Below are 18,524 nucleotides of genomic sequence, written 5' to 3'. Positions count from 1 at the left end.
GAGTATTGTGGGAGCTGTAGGCATAGCGTGTGATGTTAAGAGGTGAGTTCTGAGACACGTGTCCAACCCAGCCTGTTTGTGCTGGGATCATTTCAAGAGCCTTCACCCATGCTATTGCACTGGGAAATGCAGGAGGAGGTCCTGGTGGATTAAGTAGCTAATTAGGCACATCTTTGCTCCCAGTCCTTCAAATCTAGCCTTCAGGTGAGATGTCATGCCTGTTCTGCGTGTTAGCAAGATAAGCTGCAGGCCCTTTCTGGGCATTGGAGCTAGAAATGGAGATGGAGGGCAGCAAAGTGGATCTGCAGAGAGAGCTGAGGAAATGATAGATAAGCTGATGTTGGGGTCTGTGTTTTCTCTGTGCTCTGTGTTTCAGCTTTGTCTGCCTCACGGAGACATGTCTTGCTTCACACCCTGTCTCCCAACACCCTGCAGCTCCTCTGGCCCGACCCCACTGGCAAGCAGCTGCAGCGAGCCCTGTGTCACCCGCTGTGCTGACTCGACGGTGGCCATCCAGGCCTCCCCGGTGGTGGTGACCCTGCCGGGCCCCATCCTCACCTCTTTCCCTCAGAGCACAGCCGTGGGATCCTCTCTGTCAGCTGCTGTTGGGAGCTCCCTCAGTGCCGGCGGGGTGCCCATCTCTTCTGGAGGCTCCCTTGGCCTGGGTGGCTCAGGGCTGTGTCTGCCTCCCCCCCGCTGCAGTCTGAACTGCTGAAGCTGGCAGATCATCCCAGAAAGACAGCAGGGATTGCACATCAGCTGGAGTGTGGCCACAGCTTGCAGATGGGCTGGGTGTCCTGAGGCACCTGGCAACAGGGACCTGAGCCTGCTGCTCCTCTCTGCATTGTAGGACTTGCCGTGCCTCCTCTGGCTCTGCTTTGCTCTGATGTCCGGGAGAATGGGCTCATTCTCTTCTGCTTTGCTCAATTTCCTGCTGACAGGGGGAGGGTGCCAATGCTCGGGACTGCTCTTGGTGGGCTGGGATTGCAGCGGAGTAGAGGAGAATGGGAAAAGGCAAGCGCTTTGTGTGGAGTTTGTCCTTGGGAAATTCTCTGCGCCTCCTTGAACCCTGCAGATGTGTTTCTTGGTCTCTGTTCTGTGCCACTGCATTTGTTCCTTCCCATTAAAGACTTTGTGCAGCATAGCTGGAGGCTCGTGGTAGTTTGTTCTCCTCCTGTCTCATTTAGCCGCCTGCTCTGCTCTGCAAGAAAGAGCACTGGCCTTTGTCCTGAGCTTACCGCCAGCTGAGGGTGGACCTCCCTGAACGGAGAGCAGAGCACCACAAATAAGCAAGCAGGCAAGAGAAAGACCAAAAAGCCTCAACGAACTGGACGCTGAGTCTCTGACCTGGTTATCATGGCCCTGTGATGTCTCCGAGGGTCAACCTTGAGTCCTGCCACAGAAAACATTTGAGAGCTGAGCTCATTTCTTCTGCCCGTGTACCCAGCGCATCTGGCACGTACACCCGGGAAGCAGGGACTTTCCTGTCCTTAGTACCCCCTGGCAGAGGACAGAAGCTGGCTGATAAACTGGACTGAGATGACAACACTTCCTGAGGTGGCAGGAAAATACATACGTGTGTGTGCAGCTGAGCTGTGGAGGCTGCCTTCAGAAACATGCAGGGACAAGCTGCCTTTGTGAGCCTCAATCTCAGTCAGAGCCCTGGCATTAGGAAGTCAGGTTGATGCCTCCTTTCCTTTTGCTGATGCACCTTGCTCCTCCCAGGTGTTTTGCAGGCAAAAAGCACCTAAGTTGCTCAGCAGTAAAGCAAGGCCTCCTACATGCAAGCACGCAGCCAAGCACAAAGGAATATCTAGTGTCTCTGTTCAGCCTCGCACATGATGCATTTCTCTCCTCAGCGTGGCACCACCAAAACCTCTCAGCAGTCATTGCTGCTCGAGGTGCATGAACTGTGGGGCAGGTGCACGTCCTCCCCTGACTGAATGCTGTGGCTTCTGCTTTCTCTCTTGTTCTAATCTGCTCCCAGCAGCAAGTGGAAAGCCTTCTTCAATGTGTACTTCCTCTGCAGGAGACCTCGATGACTGTGTGCCAGGTGCTATTACAGGGACTCCACCGGTGTCTCTGTGTGGCCGACTCCCATTTCTGCACGTCTAGGGGCTCTGTCAGCCATGCCAAAGGGATTTGGCTCACCTGTTTTACAAGGACAGGCTGGGAGAGCTGGGCTTGGTTTGCTGGAGAAGGGAAGGCTGAGGGGTCACCGTATGCATGTCTCCAAACACCTGGGATGTTTCTTGGTCTCAGTTCTGTGCCACAGCATCGGGATGGGAAGGTGGACAGGCAGAGTGAAGAAGAGAGTGCCGTCTTCTTCTCATCCCTTTCTGGGGTGGGAGGTTGTGCATGTGAATGAAAGAGAAATGAGCATGTCTCAGTTCTTAGTTACCATGAACGTTGTTAGACCCAGTTCCAGTACACTTCAGGATGTCTCTGCAATGCTGGAGCCTGGATGGCGTAGGTCAGCATCTCCAGGGTGACTTCATATCCGACAAACCGGCCTTTGAGCCATTACGTAAAGAACAGACCTCCTCCCACCGCACCCGCAGGTAGCATACTGGCCGGCCTCCTCCTTCCAGCCCCCAGTGCACACAGATCCTCAGGTCGCTCCTCATGCTCACTCTCTCAGCTGCAACCACTTCCCACCCTTGCTCTGCATGCAGACAGGCACTGTGGATGCACCACCTCCACACTGGCTCCTGAACGCCATTTTCCAAATGTTCCTTCTCTAATGCCTCGCACTTATTCTCCCTTTGCCCCTCCACTCTTATCCTCAGCCAGGCTGCACCTTGCCCTTTCCATAGGTCTCTCCCACTCTCACAAACCGTACCCTCTAGACAACAACCACCTGCGTGGCAGCTGTGCTCTTTGTTGAAGGGTTAACACCACCCCACGTCCCCAAGGGGCTGGAGGTGCTGCTGGGAGGTCCCCATGTTCCCTGCAGGAATTTTCCCACCCTAGCGCTCACAGACAGCTTGGAGTCCCCCTCCGAGAAATCTGAGAAGCACAGTGGGGTCTAATATCCCACCCCACAAGTACCACCATCCGTAGATGTCTCCACACAGCTGTCTTCCCTTCTTCCCTGGAAGCAGCAGAGATGGCTACTGGGGAGTGAAACCATCCCCCCATGGCACGATGTCGCAGATGCCCTGCTGAGGACAGGGCGCTGGCATCTACAGCCATAGCCCCTGGGGTTACGCCTCGCAAGGCCTCGGGAAGGCTGGCAGCCGGTGCCTGTTGCGCTCAGCACAGGTCCCAGTTGCAGGGACCTGGCCCTGAAACTCCCAGGGAGCCAGGTGTCATTGCAGAGGGCGCGTGATCAGCAGGGCCGAGAGGGCTGGAGCAGGTAGTTGTGGCTGAGTGGTGAAGGCGATGGACTAGAAATCCATTGGGGTTTCCCCGCGCAGGTTCAAATCCTGCCAACTATGGGGCACAAGCCCATTTTGCAACCACCACCATGCAAACATGGGACTCAGCTCCTGCACGGGTGGGAAATTCTTCTCCAAACCTACAAGGTAGGCAAGTTGGGGGAAGCCACTGGACCAGTAAGATGTCCACTTTTCTGTTTGATGAGCAGAACTTCAGAGCCTGTCCTCCCCACACATCCCAAACAGCTGTCTACCTTACACCTGAAACTAGAGCTGCTCATGTCCAAAGAGAGCCTGCACAACGTGGCCCTCATTGCTAACAAAGAAGGGAAGACATCTCATGGATCTGGGATCTTGGCAGCCCTCACAAAGTTGAGATTTCGTAGCCAACATCTCACACAGGCAGAAACACACAGACTCTGGAGGCAGAAGGCTGGCCATCCTGTGGCTCAGCAGGTGGAAAAAAATGCACAGGCAGCGGCGTTGGTGGTATAGTGGTGAGCATAGCTGCCTTCCAAGCAGTTGACCCGGGTTCGATTCCCGGCCAACGCAAGAGCGCTTTTCTTTGGCCGGGCAGCATGGTGCAGCATTGCGTCTCAAACTCCAACACTGCCTGCTCAGCTTCCCCAAGCAAATTCATCTCCAACCAGTAAGGAAGCCAGAACAGAGCAGCTGCTTGCCGGGCACCTCTGCTGCTCACTAGAAAAGCCCCACTCTCAAGCTGAGAGCTCTTCGCTGCTGCCCACAGCAGCTGTGGTTCCACACAGCCCCTGGCAACATCTTCATTTCCGGGGGGAAAGCCTCAGCACTGTTTCTGGGTACCACAAAAACAGCCCCCGCTTTATGTAAACTCTCTTGTGCAACCCTGGACTGTTCTGATCAGAGCAGCACGGAGGCCGGAGACTGTCCCTGGAACCCGAGGTGACAGGCAACACCCTCTAGTATGGTCCTCTGTTCCCTGCCATGATGCGCCCACTCTTGCTGGACAGGCTCTGTCTTCACCCCTGGTACTCCCCAGTTTCTCGCCCAGGGATCCCAGATAAGGATGTTGGTAAGAAATGCTGATACAGCATCAGCTGCTTGGGGCCCTGGCTGGGGGACAGAGACATCCACTTTGCTTCATGAGGCTAGGTATGCAATCTGGGGCTACAGTGGGAGGATGCCTGTTCTTTATTATGCCTGCCTACTACAGGGGCTCTGGTCAGGGCGGAGAATTTGCATGCAGCTCAAGAGGTCCCTGCCTCACATCCAGGTCCCCCTTTCACTGCCCCTTTCCTTCTTCATCCATGCTGCCAACATGTCTGGGCTTCTCCTTTGCTTGCACTGCTTCCGCCAGCCTCATTGGAATTGCTGCGGTGAACAGACCATTCACGTGCAATGGGCTTTCCTCTCCTTCTCAACCTCCTTCTCTTTCTCTGGGCTCTTTTGCCATGCGCCCTGCAGGGTTTCCCTTTTTCCTGAAGGTGCTGCACCACCCAGGCAGGCTACCAGCAGCCCCCATTCCTCTCAGGGGTGTGAGAGAGCAAACCCATCAGGGTCTGTAATGGCAGAGGGTGGTCTCCTGATGCCACAGTCACCACCATGTCCTCTTTCGCAATTTCACGTCTTTCACAGAACAGAAGGAGAAGGAAAGAGCCACTCTCATCATCTCATCCTTAAGCTGAATTTGGGAAAGTCCTGTGGGAAAGGCTGTCCACGTGTGCAGGGACTGGAGACGGGGTCAGGCAGATTATCCTCAGGACCCCAGCTGAGCTCTCAGGTCTATGATGTGTCTTCCCTTCACCATTAGCAATGAGGTCCATGTATGCACAGGAGGACCTCTTTTGTAGCTCGTAGTCAGTCCTGTCCCCTTGTCTTCCCCCACTTGCCTGCTGCTGCACACCAGTTTGCCTTTGTGAGACCTAAAGTGAGGGGCACTTTGTGAGGACTGCCAAGATCTCAGATCCATGAGATGTTGTCCCTTCTTTGTTAGCCATGAGGGCCATGTTGTGCAGGCTCTCTTTGGACATGAGCAGCTCTAGTTTCAGGTGTAAGGTAGACAGCTGTTTGGGATGTGTGGGGAGGTCAGGCTCTGAAGTTCTGCTCATCAAACAGAAAAGTGGACATCTTACTGGTCCAGTGGCTTCCCCCACCTTGCCTACCTTGTAGATTTGGAGAAGAATTTCCCACCCGTGCAGGAGCTGAGTCCCATGTTTGCATGGTGGTGGTTGCAAAATGGGCTTGTGCCCCATAGTTGGCAGGATTTGAACCTGCGCGGGGAAACCCCAATGGATTTCTAGTCCATCGCCTTCACCACTCAGCCACAACTACCTGCTCCAGCCCTCTCGGCCCTGCTGATCACGCGCCCTCTGCAATGACACCTGGCTCCCTGGGAGTTTCAGGGCCAGGTCCCTGCAACTGGGACCTGTGCTGAGCGCAACAGGCACCGGCTGCCAGCTTTCCCGAGGCCTTGCGAGGCGTAACCCCAGGGGCTATGGCTGTAGATGCCAGCGCCCTGTCCTCAGCAGGGCATCTGCGACATCGTGCCATGGGGGGATGGTTTCACTCCCCAGTAGCCATCTCTGCTGCTTCCAGGGAAGAAGGGAAGACAGCTGTGTGGAGACATCTACGGATGGTGGTACTTGTGGGGTGGGATATTAGACCCCACTGTGCTTCTCAGATTTCTCGGAGGGGGACTCCAAGCTGTCTGTGAGCGCTAGGGTGGGAAAATTCCTGCAGGGAACATGGGGACCTCCCAGCAGCACCTCCAGCCCCTTGGGGACGTGGGGTGGTGTTAACCCTTCAACAAAGAGCACAGCTGCCACGCAGGTGGTTGTTGTCTAGAGGGTACGGTTTGTGAGAGTGGGAGAGACCTATGGAAAGGGCAAGGTGCAGCCTGGCTGAGGATAAGAGTGGAGGGGCAAAGGGAGAATAAGTGCGAGGCATTAGAGAAGGAACATTTGGAAAATGGCGTTCAGGAGCCAGTGTGGAGGTGGTGCATCCACAGTGCCTGTCTGCATGCAGAGCAAGGGTGGGAAGTGGTTGCAGCTGAGAGAGTGAGCATGAGGAGCGACCTGAGGATCTGTGTGCACTGGGGGCTGGAAGGAGGAGGCCGGCCAGTATGCTACCTGCGGGTGCGGTGGGAGGAGGTCTGTTCTTTACGTAATGGCTCAAAGGCCGGTTTGTCGGATGTGAAGTCACCCTGGAGATGCTGACCTACGCCATCCAGGCTCCAGCATTGCAGAGACATCCTGAAGTGTACTGGAACTGGGTCTAACAACGTTCATGGTAACTAAGAACTGAGACATGCTCATTTCTCTTTCATTCACATGCACACCCTCCCACCCCAGAAAGGGATGAGAAGAAGACGGCACTCTCTTCTTCACTCTACCTGTCCACCTTCCCATCCCGATGCTGTGGCACAGAACTGAGACCAAGAAACATCCCAGGTGTTTAGAGACATGCATACGGTGACCCCTCAGCCTTCCCTTCTCCAGCAAACCAAGCCCAGCTCTCCCAGCCTGTCCTTGTAAAACAGGTGAGCCAAATCCCTTTGGCATGGCTGACAGAGCCCCTAGACGTGCAGAAATGGGAGTCGGCCACACAGAGACACCGGTGGAGTCCCTGTAATAGCACCTGGCACACAGTCATCGAGGTCTCCTGCAGAGGAAGTACACTTTGAAGAAGGCTTTCCACTTGCTGCTGGGAGCAGATTAGAGCAAGAGAGAAAGCAGAAGCCACAGCATTCAGTCAGGGGAGGACGTGCACCTGCCCCACAGTTCATGCACCTCGAGCAGCAATGACTGCTGAGAGGTTTTGCTGGTGCCGCGCTGAGGAGAGAAATGCATCATGTGCGAGGCTGAACAGAGACACTAGATATTCCTTTGTGCTTGGCTGCGTGCTTGCATGTAGGAGGCCTTGCTTTACTGCTGAGCAGCTTAGGTGCTTTTTGCCTCCAAAACACCTGGGAAAGCAAGGTGCATCAGCAAAAGGAAAGGAGGCATCAGCCTGACTTCCTAATGCCAGGGCTCTGACTGAGATTGAGGCTCACAAAGGCAGCTTGTCCCTGCATGTTTCTGAAGGCAGCCTCCACAGCTCAGCTGCACACACACGTATGTATTTTCCTGCCACCTCAGGAAGTGTTGTCATCTCAGTCCAGTTTATCAGCCAGCTTCTGTCCTCTGCCAGGGGGTACTAAGGACAGGAAAGTCCCTGCTTCCCGGGTGTACATGCCAGATGCGCTGGGTACACGGGCAGAAGAAATGAGCTCAGCTCTCAAATGTTTTCTGTGGCAGGACTTAAGGTTGACCCTCGGAGACATCACAGGGCCATGATAACGAGGTCAGAGACTCAGCGTCCAGTTCTCTGAGGCTTTTTGGTCTTTCTCTTGCCTGCTTGCTTATTTGTGGTGCTCTGCTCTCAGTTCAGGGAGGTCCACCCTCAGCTGGCGGTAAGCTCAGGACAAAGGCCAGTGCTCTTTCTTGCAGAGCAGAGCGGGCGGCTAAATGAGACAGGAGGAGAACAAACTACCACGAGCCTCCAGCTATGCTGCACAAAGTCTTTAATGGGAAGGAACAAATGCAGTGGCACAGAACAGAGACCAAGAAACACGTCTGCAGGGTTCAAGGAGGTGCAGAGAATTTCCCAAGGACAAACTCCACACAAAGCGCTTGCCTTTTCCCATTCTCCTCTACTCCGCTGCAATCCCAGCCCACCAAGAGCAGTCCCGAGCATTGGCACCCTCCCCCTGTCAGCAGGAAATTGAGCAAAGCAGAAGAGAATGAGCCCATTCTCCCGGACATCAGAGCAAAGCAGAGCCAGAGGAGGCACGGCAAGTCCTACAATGCAGAGAGGAGCAGTAGGCTCAGGTCCCTGTTGCCAGGTGCCTCAGGACACCCAGCCCATCTGCAAGCTGTGGCCACACTCCAGCTGATGTGCAATCCCTGCTGTCTTTCTGGGATGATCTGCCAGCTTCAGCAGTTCAGACTGCAGCGGGGGGGAGGCAGACACAGCCCTGAGCCACCCAGGCCAAGGGAGCCTCCAGAAGAGATGGGCACCCCGCTGGCGCTGAGGGAGCTCCCAACAGCAGCTGACAGAGAGGATCCCACGGCTGTGCTCTGAGGGAAAGAGGTGAGGATGGGACCCGGCAGGGTCACCACCACCGGGGAGGCCTGGATGGCCACCGTCGAGTCAGCACAGCGGGCGACACAGGGCTCGCTGCAGCTGCTTGCCAGTGGGGTCGGGCCAGAGGAGCCGCAGGGCGTTGGGAGACAGGGTCTGAAGCAAGACATGTCTCCGTGAGGCAGACAAAGCTGAAACACAGAGCACAGAGAAAACACAGACCCCAACATCAGCTTATCTATCATTTCCTCAGCTCTCTCTGCAGATCCACTTTGCTGCCCTCCATCTCCATTTCTAGCTCCAATGCCCAGAAAGGGCCTGCAGCTTATCTTGCTAACACGCAGAACAGGCATGACATCTCACCTGAAGGCTAGATTTGAAGGACTGGGAGCAAAGATGTGCCTAATTAGCTACTTAATCCACCAGGACCTCCTCCTGCATTTCCCAGTGCAATAGCATGGGTGAAGGCTCTTGAAATGATCCCAGCACAAACAGGCTGGGTTGGACACGTGTCTCAGAACTCACCTCTTAACATCACACGCTATGCCTACAGCTCCCACAATACTCATCGTGCTCTCCAAGTGAGCTTAAAGCACCTGTGGCAGGACTGATCCTTCCCCATCTCCCAAATAAACTTTGCTGATGGAAAAAGGCACTGGAGGCACTTGGCCATCTTGGTAGACACCATCTGCTGCAGCTGCACATTCAGGTGGGCAGTCCTCTCTGCCGCTGAACCCCAGTGATGTCTTTCTGCTTGAAAGAATAACCAGCTCTCCCCAGCCACCACCACCAAAACGGAAAGAGGTCACATCCTCCTTTGCTTTTGAAACCAAAAGCTGAGGCAGACAAGTATCAGACGGAGTACCCGCCATGACAGCAGTTCAGCGCACAGGGAGAGCTGGAGCAGAATCAGACTTACCTCGTTCCTCGAGGAAAGAGAGGCGAGAGAGGAGGATGCGGAGCCTGCAGCAGCACAGCCTTTTATGCTGTGTCCCAGAGCCCTGGGGGGCCACAAACATTCCTTTCTCATGAAGCATCTAAACATCTAGCAGTTGCCACTTGCCAAGGCCTCGCTGGTGATTAAGCCCTCGCGTCTTCCACCTGAAATATTTTCCTCCCACTTCTTACCCTGGAACATCAAAACAATTCATCAGTGTCCCAGTATCATGAGGCTAATTAGCGCCAAGGTCTCAGTCTCGCGTGCAGGAAGATTTTTAGGGGCTTTGCATGATGTGGATTGCCTTATCACATTGCCTTCTTCAAGGTGAGCATGGCCATCAGTCACTCTCAAATTCAGCTACGAGGGACACCTCAAGTCAACTCTCCAGTGTTTTCACTGCAGATGCTCACACTGACCCTGAGAGTCATTTCTCCCAGTGGGTCACCATAGACATACAGGATACTGTGGGTAAGTTCAAGCAGAACATCAAGACTGCACAATCGCACATGGGAGAAGAGAATCATGTTTGAAAGGATGTGGCAAAGGCCGCCGTCAAGGAAAGAACACAGTGTGCTGGAGAGGAACCCCTTGCGGGCAGGAGTGATGGCCACGAGGATCCTTGCTTACGCTCATCAGTCTGTACCAGTTTTGTGATCAAAAGATACGCCCATGTCCTTCTCTGAAAGGGACCCATGCCCAAATTAACTTGTTCTGCTCAGCAAGGGCATTCTGGATGCCAAAGACCTGCATGGACGGCCTGCTTTTGAGGACAGGCTCAGGGCAGAGAGCCAAAAGCATATGGCCCTTTCTCCTGGGTCGGAATGGAGTGGCCCAATCCATGAAATTCAGATTTCAAAGGGACGTGGGATCGGTCTCCCAGAGTCCCTGGGAGTTGTCGTGATGTGGAAGAGTTGGGAAAAACCCTGAGCTTGAGGCAAACAGGGGTCATCATGCTGTCGACTTCAGTGGACACGGTGCCCTGGCTGCAGGCTTTTGTGACTAAGTGCACACCAGAATAATAACAGTTTAGAAAGGACCTTTGTAGGTCCTCTGTGCTGACCTCCTGCTCCAAGCACACCAAACTTCCCCGGTACCTCAGCAGCCTCAGCAGTACCCCTCCAGGCCTTGTCCCGTTGACTTCCGCACACTGCCACTGTCAGAGAGGTCACTGCCTTGTGGGCAACTGTCCAGGGCTGCACTGCACTCCCTATGGGCTTCCAGGACATGGCGGTGAGGGTGCCAGCACTGGTGAGCAGATCGCAGTGATACGGGGTGTGCTCAGGAGATCGGCTGAATAGAAGTTTACATGGGGTGCATCTACTATCACCTCAAGGAAGCCCACTTCTCTGTCTCATTCTCAGCGGCTTTTGAAGTATACCTAGTTCTAGGTTTGATCTGCAGGAACCAGGAGGTTGGAGTGTGCTCCATGGCACATGAAGAGAACCATGAAGAGAACAAGGGATGGATGCATGCAAGGAATGCTACCCGCTCTGCATTTCACTTTCATGCCAGTGACTAGAAACCCCTAGTGGGCAGAAGGGCTGGGAGGAGGAGAGAGAGTCTGTCCCAGCACAGCTTTCACTGCAAATCCCAGCGGGAGCCTTCACTCTGAATCCTGATAGTTACTTCCTGTCCACCCCCACACATTGCCCCATAACCCTGGGATCTTCTCACCAGTGCTGGCACCCTCATTACCTTCTCCTGCTGACCTACTCGTGGGCCCGGGAGGCTCAGCTGGGAGAGACTCTGTCTGGTAAGGTGGGGACCAGGCCTCAAGCCCCTGCTCAGGTGAAAACGTACCTCTTTGGTGGACACATGGCTGGAGTGGGTGATTCTGGCGGAGATGAGGCAAGGTGAGGAGGAGGGGATGGAATTGCTGTCCCAACCAGCTACAGAAGGTTGTGGAAAGGAGGGAGTCAATCTCTGCTGAGAGGTTCAGTGCAAAAAGACAAGAGTCCCAGAGCTTGCTGAGTTACTGGGAAGCTTGGTCTGCTCAGAGTAGTGCAGTGGAACAGAGGACCTCTGGAGTTTCGTTCCCACCTCCATTATTCTGGGGTGCACTGAGGCACATGAGCCCTTGAGCAGCCACCACAAGGCAATGCCTTGGAAGGCAGCAGCAGCACAAGATTGCATAGAGGCACCAGTTGTTTTATGAGGCTATGAGCTCTGGTATTCTTAGCACGCCTGAGGCCAAGGCATCATGTCCACTGAAGTCCACAACACGATGACTCACATTTGCATGGAGTTCAGGGGTTTTCCCAACTCGTCCACATTGCAGTGAATCCCAGGTTCAGGCTCTGGGAGACTGATCCCATGTCCCTTTCTAGATCTACATGTGTGGAATTGTCACCTGGTAGAGCAGAATGGGGAAAGGCAAGCGCTTTTTGTGGAGCTTGTCCTTGAGAAACAGGCCACTCTCTGTGCCGCCCTGAACCCTGCAAATTGTTCTTTGGTGTCTGTTCTGTGCCACTGCATTTGTTGCTTTTCATTGAGGACTTTGTGCAGCATAGCTGCAGACTCTTGCTGGTTTGTTCTTCTCCTCTCTGAGTTAGCCATCTGCTGTGGAAGGAAGAGCTCTGGCCTTTTGTCCTGAGCTTACCACCAATTGTCTGTTGACCTCCAACACACCAAAGACAAGCAAGCAGGCCGATTCCCACTTCTGCCCAGCTGAGGGTTGTCTCAGCCCTTCCAAAGGGACACTGAGGTTATCAAGGACTTTGTTCATCTGCCGTGAACAGGCTGAGAGAGCTGGGTTTGGAGTACCCTGGGGAAGGGAAGGCTTAAGTGGCATCTTATGCAAGTCTCCAGACTCCTGGGATGAGAGTGTGGACAGGCAGAGTAAAGAAGACAGAGCCATCTTAGAATCATAGAAACATAGGGTGGTTTGGTTTGGAAGGGACCTTATAGATCATGGCCCGTTGGCAGGGACACTTTCCACTAAACCAGGTTCCTCAAAGACCCATGCAACCTGGCCTTGAACACTTCCAGGGAGGGGGCATCCACAACTTCTCTGGGCAACCTCTTCCAGAGGTTTACCCAAAATAAGAGGGTTGTGGGTGAAACAGACTAGGTTTGGGAATATTTACTGCCAATCGATACAGACCTACACAGAGAGAAACAAAAAGGCGAACAGAAAATACCACCTTTCCTCCCTCATATCCTGGCTCAACTTCACTCCTCTACTCCAGACTTCTCTACCCACCCATGTGGCACAGGGGAGATGCATCTTCCCTCTGCTCTTTCTGACCCTTGTTTTTTTTGTTTTTTTTGCTTCCTCCTCTCTCTCTTTGCCATTTTCCACTCTTTCTGGATTCTCTTTTCATAGGGGCCACAAACTTTGCTGATGGCTCAGCTGTGTCCTGTAGTGGGCGTTCTATGAAGCTGGAAGTGGCTGTGTCCACCACAGGTCAACTCCTGAGCTCTTCACACCCAGGCCACCCTGCAGCACCCCCTCTCCCCTCCACTACCAACACCTAGCCCCATGTAGCCAACACAGTGCCCACTGGGAATATCTGCTGAGCCCTGCTCCCGGCTGGACTTGTCTGTGGGTACAGCAGCAAACACACTAGGACGGAGAAAACACCCCAGGTAGTAAAGTCTGTCACATTGGTGTTTCCCACATTAGCACCAGCCTGGTCCTTCTGCCCTCCTGCAGAGCCCTGGAGGTCCCCACCTGTGGCAGGGAAGTTGGGCATGGAGCTGCCTGATGGGAAGACAGCAACACCTGTGTTCCCAGGGCAGGCAGTGCTTCCTGAGGGGAGCTCTGTGCTGTGCTCTGCCTGCTGCTCCACACCCACCAGTCTGCCTTGCTGAGGGGCACTTTGGGATTGCTGGCTGCTAAGAAGGCAAAGGAGAAGATGGCAAAGGCAGAGAGAAGGGGCTGAGGGTGCAGGGGGGCCACGGCCATGGTTTTGCAGAGAGCTGGAGCATAGCAGTGCAGGAACCACTTGCTGACTGATGCGAGGGAGACACAGTGGCTGAGACAAGTGAGGGAATAAAATGGACTAGCAGAGGATGGTTTCGATCCATCGACCTCTGGGTTATGGGCCCAGCACGCTTCCGCTGCGCCACTCTGCTCCCCCCAGCACCCAAGCTGGGCCCTCCCACAGCCCTGCCTGACACTCGCTGGCACTGCCAGCACCAGCACTAGTGCTCACATCTCCTTCCCTTCCTCTTACCTGTGCCCTTGCCCAGGCAGGAAAAATGTCTGCCTGGAAACCTCACTGGCAGTGGGCCTCAGGTGGGAAGCGCAAGGGCCTTGCTTTGCCCTTCACCCCACATCTCCTCCTCATATGGGCACTTTCTCTTTGGCCACCGCAGCTGTCTCGGCAAGTGCTAACGGAAACTACGGAGCAAGCAGGCAGCCTTGTTGCTGTGCAGGTTGGAGAGGAACTGCTCTCCACCGAGCTCATGAGGGCTGCAACCCTGCCCAGAAATTCAGCTCCTAGGGGCTGCAGGACTGTGCCCAGACACGAGGCAGCAGCAGCACAAGATTTCATAGCAGGCATCAGCTGATTCAGGAACAGTGCTAAAATGTGTGGAAACAGCCTAGAGGGAAGCAGAAGATTGCACAGAAACACCAGTTGTTTTATGAGGCTATGAGCTCTGGTATCCTTGGCAAACCTGAGGCCAAGGCATCATGTGAAGTTCACCGCATGATGACTCACATTTGCCCAGAGTTTAGTGCTTTTTCCAACTAGTCCACAGCGCAGTGAATCCGAGGTGCTCTGGGAGACTGATCCAATGCCCCTTTCTAGATTTACATGAGTGGAATGGGCAACCCCATCCCTGACCCAGAAAGAAGAGCCATGAGTTTTTGTCTCCCTGTCCTAAGCCTCTCTTCTAAAGCAGGCCACCTAGGCCTTTGGGCTCTGTGGTGAACTTGCTGAGCAAAACAGGTCAATTTAGGGGAGGGTTCCTTTCACAGAAGAACGCATGCATCTCTTTGATCATCTTGCTTCCAACAGATTCTCAGCATCCCAAGGTAAGGCCAGTGGCCCAGCTAGAAGAAGGATGAGGGCCTCCTCAAGTTAGTACCCAGCGTGGCTGGCATGTATGCTCTGAATCTTTTGCTGATGCACCTAGCATTGCTGATGACAGAGTGGGGGTCTGTAAATACTGCATCAGCCCAGCTGAGGACAGGGCGCTGTGATCTACAGCCATAGCCCCTGGGGTTACGCCTCGCAAGGCCTCGGGAGGGCAGGCAGCCGGTGCCTGTTGCGCTCAGCACAGGTCCCAGTTGCAGGGACCTGGCCCTGAAACTCCCAGGGAGCCAGGTGTCATTGCAGAGGGCACATGATCAGCTGGGCCGAGAGGGCTGGAGCAGGTAGTTGTGGCTGAGTGGTGAAGGCGATGGACTAGAAATCCATTGGGGTTTCCCTGCGCAGGTTCGAATCCTGCCAACTACGGGGCACAGGCCCATTTTGCAACCACCACCATGCAAACATGGGACTCAGCTCCACAGATGCAGTCCCTCCAGCTGCACAGGGCACCGAGGGACACAGCAAAACCCCTTAGTCTACACACTTGTCCCCACAAATGCCTGCACGGGTGGGAAATTCTTCTCCAAATCTACAAGGTAGGCAAGGTGGGGGAAGCCACTGGACCAGTAAGATGTCCACTTTTCTGTTTGATGAGCAGAACTTCAGAGCCTGACCTCCCCACACATCCCAAACAGCTGTCTACCTTACACCTGAAACTAGAGCTGCTCATGTCCAAAGAGAGCCTGCACAACATGGCCCTCATGGCTAACAAAGAAGGGACAACATCTCATGGATCTGAGATCTTGGCAGTCCTCACAAAGTGCCCCTCACTTTAGGTCTCACAAAGGCAAACTGGTGTGCAGCAGCAGGCAAGTGGGGGAAGACAAGGGGACAGGACTGACTACGAGCTACAAAAGAGGTCCTCCTGTGCATACATGGACCTCATTGCTAATGGTGAAGGGAAGACACATCATAGACCTGAGAGCTCAGCTGGGGTCCTGAGGATAATCTGCCTGACCCCGTCTCCAGTCCCTGCACACGTGGACAGCCTTTCCCACAGGACTTTCCCAAATTCAGCTTAAGGATGAGATGATGAGAGTGGCTCTCTCCTTCTCCTTCTGTTCTGTGAAAGACGTGAAATTGCGAAAGAGGACATGGTGGTGACTGTGGCATCAGGAGACCACCCTCTGCCATCACAGGCCCTGACGGGTTTGCTCTCTCACACCCCTGAGAGGAATGGGGGCTGCTGGTAGCCTGCCTGGGTGGTGCAGCACCTTCAGGAAAAAGGGAAACCCTGCAGGGCGCATGGCAAAAGAGCCCAGAGAAAGAGAAGGAGGTTGAGAAGGAGAGGAAAGCCCATTGCATGTGAACGGTCTGTTCACTGCAGCAATTCCACTGAGGCTGGCGGAAGCAGCGCAAGCAAAGGAGAAGCCCAGACACGTTGGCAGCATGGATGAAGAAGGAAAGGGGCAGTGAAAGGGGGACCTGGATGTGAGGCAGGGACCTCTTGAGCTGCATGCAAATTCTCCACCTTGAGCAGTATCCTCTGTAGCAGATAGTCTGCAGCCACGCTTGTATCTGAGCCCACACTCCATAGCACTCCATCCCTCTTTAGCTCTTGTCTGCTGTCAGGTTGCTGCATGCTCTGGCCTGTGGACTAGAGGGGGAACCAGCAGATACAGCACAAACATGCAAGCCTCAGTACTCCGACCTCATCCCTCACCCTCACCAACAGGCTCTACCAGCTTAGCCTGGCCAGAGCCTTCCTGGAACATCTCAGAGGATCTAAGGATGGGGAGCACCCAGTGCTGCCTGGACCGACCCTGCCCTGGGGTGACAGGGAGACTCCTCCATACCCAGCAGTGTTGGGCAGGAGAGGAATGGCACCAGGTACAGAGCGGAGGGGTTTCTTTGCCTCTCTGGCAGGCTGCATGGTGGTGGGGACTGCTCCAGGCTTTTCAGGAGCCTGTGCCAGCCAGGAGGACAAGCCGGAATATGCGGGGGAGCACAGCAAAAGCATGGGAAGGGCAAGGCCCTCGCAGCAGGTGTGGAATCAAAGTGCAAATAACTATGCAACTTGCTTAGAGGAACAAAGAGTGCCTAGGACTAAGAGCTTTTACCTGAAGACCTATCTCAAACCAGCTCTCAAAGGCTGAGAACACCCCATATTGATGTCAAAACAGTAGGAGATTTGTCTTTCAAAATACCCCCAGGCATATGAGCGTGTCCAGAACAGCATTGGACCAGGATCTAGCATAAAAGCCCTCCACCTGCACTGGACAGTGGTTTAGAGCAATGAAGATGATCACCCCACTGACCATAGGTCGACAAGCACATGGTGATTTCGCAAGCAATAGTAACTGATTAGCCCAGGCCTTAACATGAGTAGTTTGACTGGTCGGCACAGCTGTACTGTAAACATATATAAACCCTGCTTTCCTCTACATCAGGATCCTCCAAGCATTTGGCTGGGGCACTGCTATATGCACAGCTAAAATGGGACAATAATTTTCCTTGGTGATTCTATGCTAACCGTACTCGTCACCCTTCTTGGCTGGAAGAGAAGTGACTTTTGCACTGGGTACAGCCTTGCAAGCCCTCAGGAGCTGAATTTCCAAGCAGGGTTGCAGCCCTCATGAGCTGCCCCCTTGCTCTGCGGTTTCCTTCAGCACCTGCAGAGCCATCTGGGGTGGTCAAAGGAAAGTCCCCATCCAGTGAAATGGGCAGGAGATGTGGGGTGAAGGGCAAAGCAAGGCCCTTGCGCTTCCCACCTGAGGCCCACTGCCAGTGAGGTTTCCAGGCAGACATTTTTCCTGCCTGGGCAAGGGCACAGGTAAGAGGAAGGGAAGGAGATGTGAGCACTAGTGCTGGTGCTGGCAGTGCCAGCGAGTGTCAGGCAGGGCTGTGGGAGGGCCCAGCTTGGGTGCTGGGGGGAGCAGAGTGGCGCAGCGGAAGCGTGCTGGGCCCATAACCCAGAGGTCGATGGATCGAAACCATCCTCTGCTAGTCCATTTTATTCCCTCACTTGTCTCAGCCACTGTGTCTCCCTCGCATCAGTCAGCAAGTGGTTCCTGCACTGCTGTGCTCCAGCTCTCTGCAAAACCATGGCCGTGGCCCCCCTGCACCCTCAGCCCCTTCTCTCTGCCTTTGCCATCTTCTCCTTTGCCTTCTTAGCAGCCAGCAATCCCAAAGTGCCCCTCAGCAAGGCAGACTGGTGGGTGTGGAGCAGCAGGCAGAGCACAGCACAGAGCTCCCCTCAGGAAGCACTGCCTGCCCTGGGAACACAGGTGTTGCTGTCTTCCCATCAGGCAGCTCCATGCCCAACTTCCCTGCCACAGGTGGGGACCTCCAGGGCTCTGCAGGAGGGCAGAAGGACCAGGCTGGTGCTAATGTGGGAAACACCAATGTGACAGACTTTACTACCTGGGGTGTTTTCTCCGTCCTAGTGTGTTTGCTGCTGTACCCACAGACAAGTCCAGCCAGGAGCAGGGCTCAGCAGATATTCCCAGTGGGCACTGTGTTGGCTACATGGGGCTAGGTGTTGGTAGTGGAGGGGAGAGGGGGTGCTGCAGGGTGGCCTGGGTGTGAAGAGCTCAGGAGTTGACCTGTGGTGGACACAGCCACCTCCAGCTCCACAGAAGACCCACTACAGGACACAGCTGAGCCATCAACAAAGTTTGTGGCCCCTATGAAAAGAGAATCCAGAAAGAGTGGAAAATGGCAAAGAGAGAGAGGAGGAAGCAAAAAAACAAACAAAAAAAAAGGGTCAGAAAGAGCAGAGGGAAGATGCATCTCCCCTGTGCCACATGGGTGGGTAGAGAAGTCTGGAGTAGAGGAGTGAAGTTGAGCCAGAATACGAGGGAGGAAAGGTCGTGTTTTCTGTTTGTCTTTTTGTTTCTCACTATGTGAATGTATTTCAGTGGGCAATAATTTAATTTCACCCAATCGATTCTGTTTCACCACAACCCTCTTATTTGGGGTAAAAGTTCTCCCTCTGCTACCAACTACAGTTGTCCCAAGTGGTCAGTGGCAAAGGGACTCACCGTGGCGAATAGGGATATGACCCACTCTGGGCCAGCTGCACAAGGATTCACCAAAAGCAATCATCGTCCAAAGTTCGCA

The 18,524-nt window shown here is 54.2% G+C and overlaps 6 non-coding genes across 6 annotated transcripts; 4 read left to right on the top strand and 2 right to left on the bottom strand.

The window, feature by feature from the left end:
- Nucleotides 1-3,358: 3,358 nt before the first annotated feature.
- On the top strand, nt 3,359-3,440 carry TRNAS-AGA (transfer RNA serine (anticodon AGA)). Its single transcript has one exon. It is a non-coding gene; the product is annotated as a tRNA-Ser (tRNA).
- A 420-nt stretch (nt 3,441-3,860) lies between these two features.
- TRNAG-UCC (transfer RNA glycine (anticodon UCC)) lies at nt 3,861-3,932 on the top strand. Its single transcript has one exon. It is a non-coding gene; the product is annotated as a tRNA-Gly (tRNA).
- Nucleotides 3,933-5,608: 1,676 nt separating this feature from the next.
- TRNAS-AGA (transfer RNA serine (anticodon AGA)) lies at nt 5,609-5,690 on the bottom strand. The gene has a single exon. It is a non-coding gene; the product is annotated as a tRNA-Ser (tRNA).
- Nucleotides 5,691-13,425: 7,735 nt separating this feature from the next.
- TRNAM-CAU (transfer RNA methionine (anticodon CAU)) lies at nt 13,426-13,497 on the bottom strand. The gene has a single exon. It is a non-coding gene; the product is annotated as a tRNA-Met (tRNA).
- Nucleotides 13,498-14,746: 1,249 nt separating this feature from the next.
- On the top strand, nt 14,747-14,828 carry TRNAS-AGA (transfer RNA serine (anticodon AGA)). Its single transcript has one exon. It is a non-coding gene; the product is annotated as a tRNA-Ser (tRNA).
- A 2,508-nt stretch (nt 14,829-17,336) lies between these two features.
- TRNAM-CAU (transfer RNA methionine (anticodon CAU)) lies at nt 17,337-17,408 on the top strand. The gene has a single exon. It is a non-coding gene; the product is annotated as a tRNA-Met (tRNA).
- The last annotated feature ends 1,116 nt before the right edge of the window (nt 17,409-18,524 follow it).

Source organism: Opisthocomus hoazin, chromosome 10 (genome assembly GCF_030867145.1).
Source record: "Opisthocomus hoazin isolate bOpiHoa1 chromosome 10, bOpiHoa1.hap1, whole genome shotgun sequence".
NCBI classification, from domain to species: domain Eukaryota; kingdom Metazoa; phylum Chordata; class Aves; order Opisthocomiformes; family Opisthocomidae; genus Opisthocomus; species Opisthocomus hoazin.
Note: the sequence above shows the minus strand (reverse complement) of the source record. Positions and strands in the feature narration are given on the sequence as shown.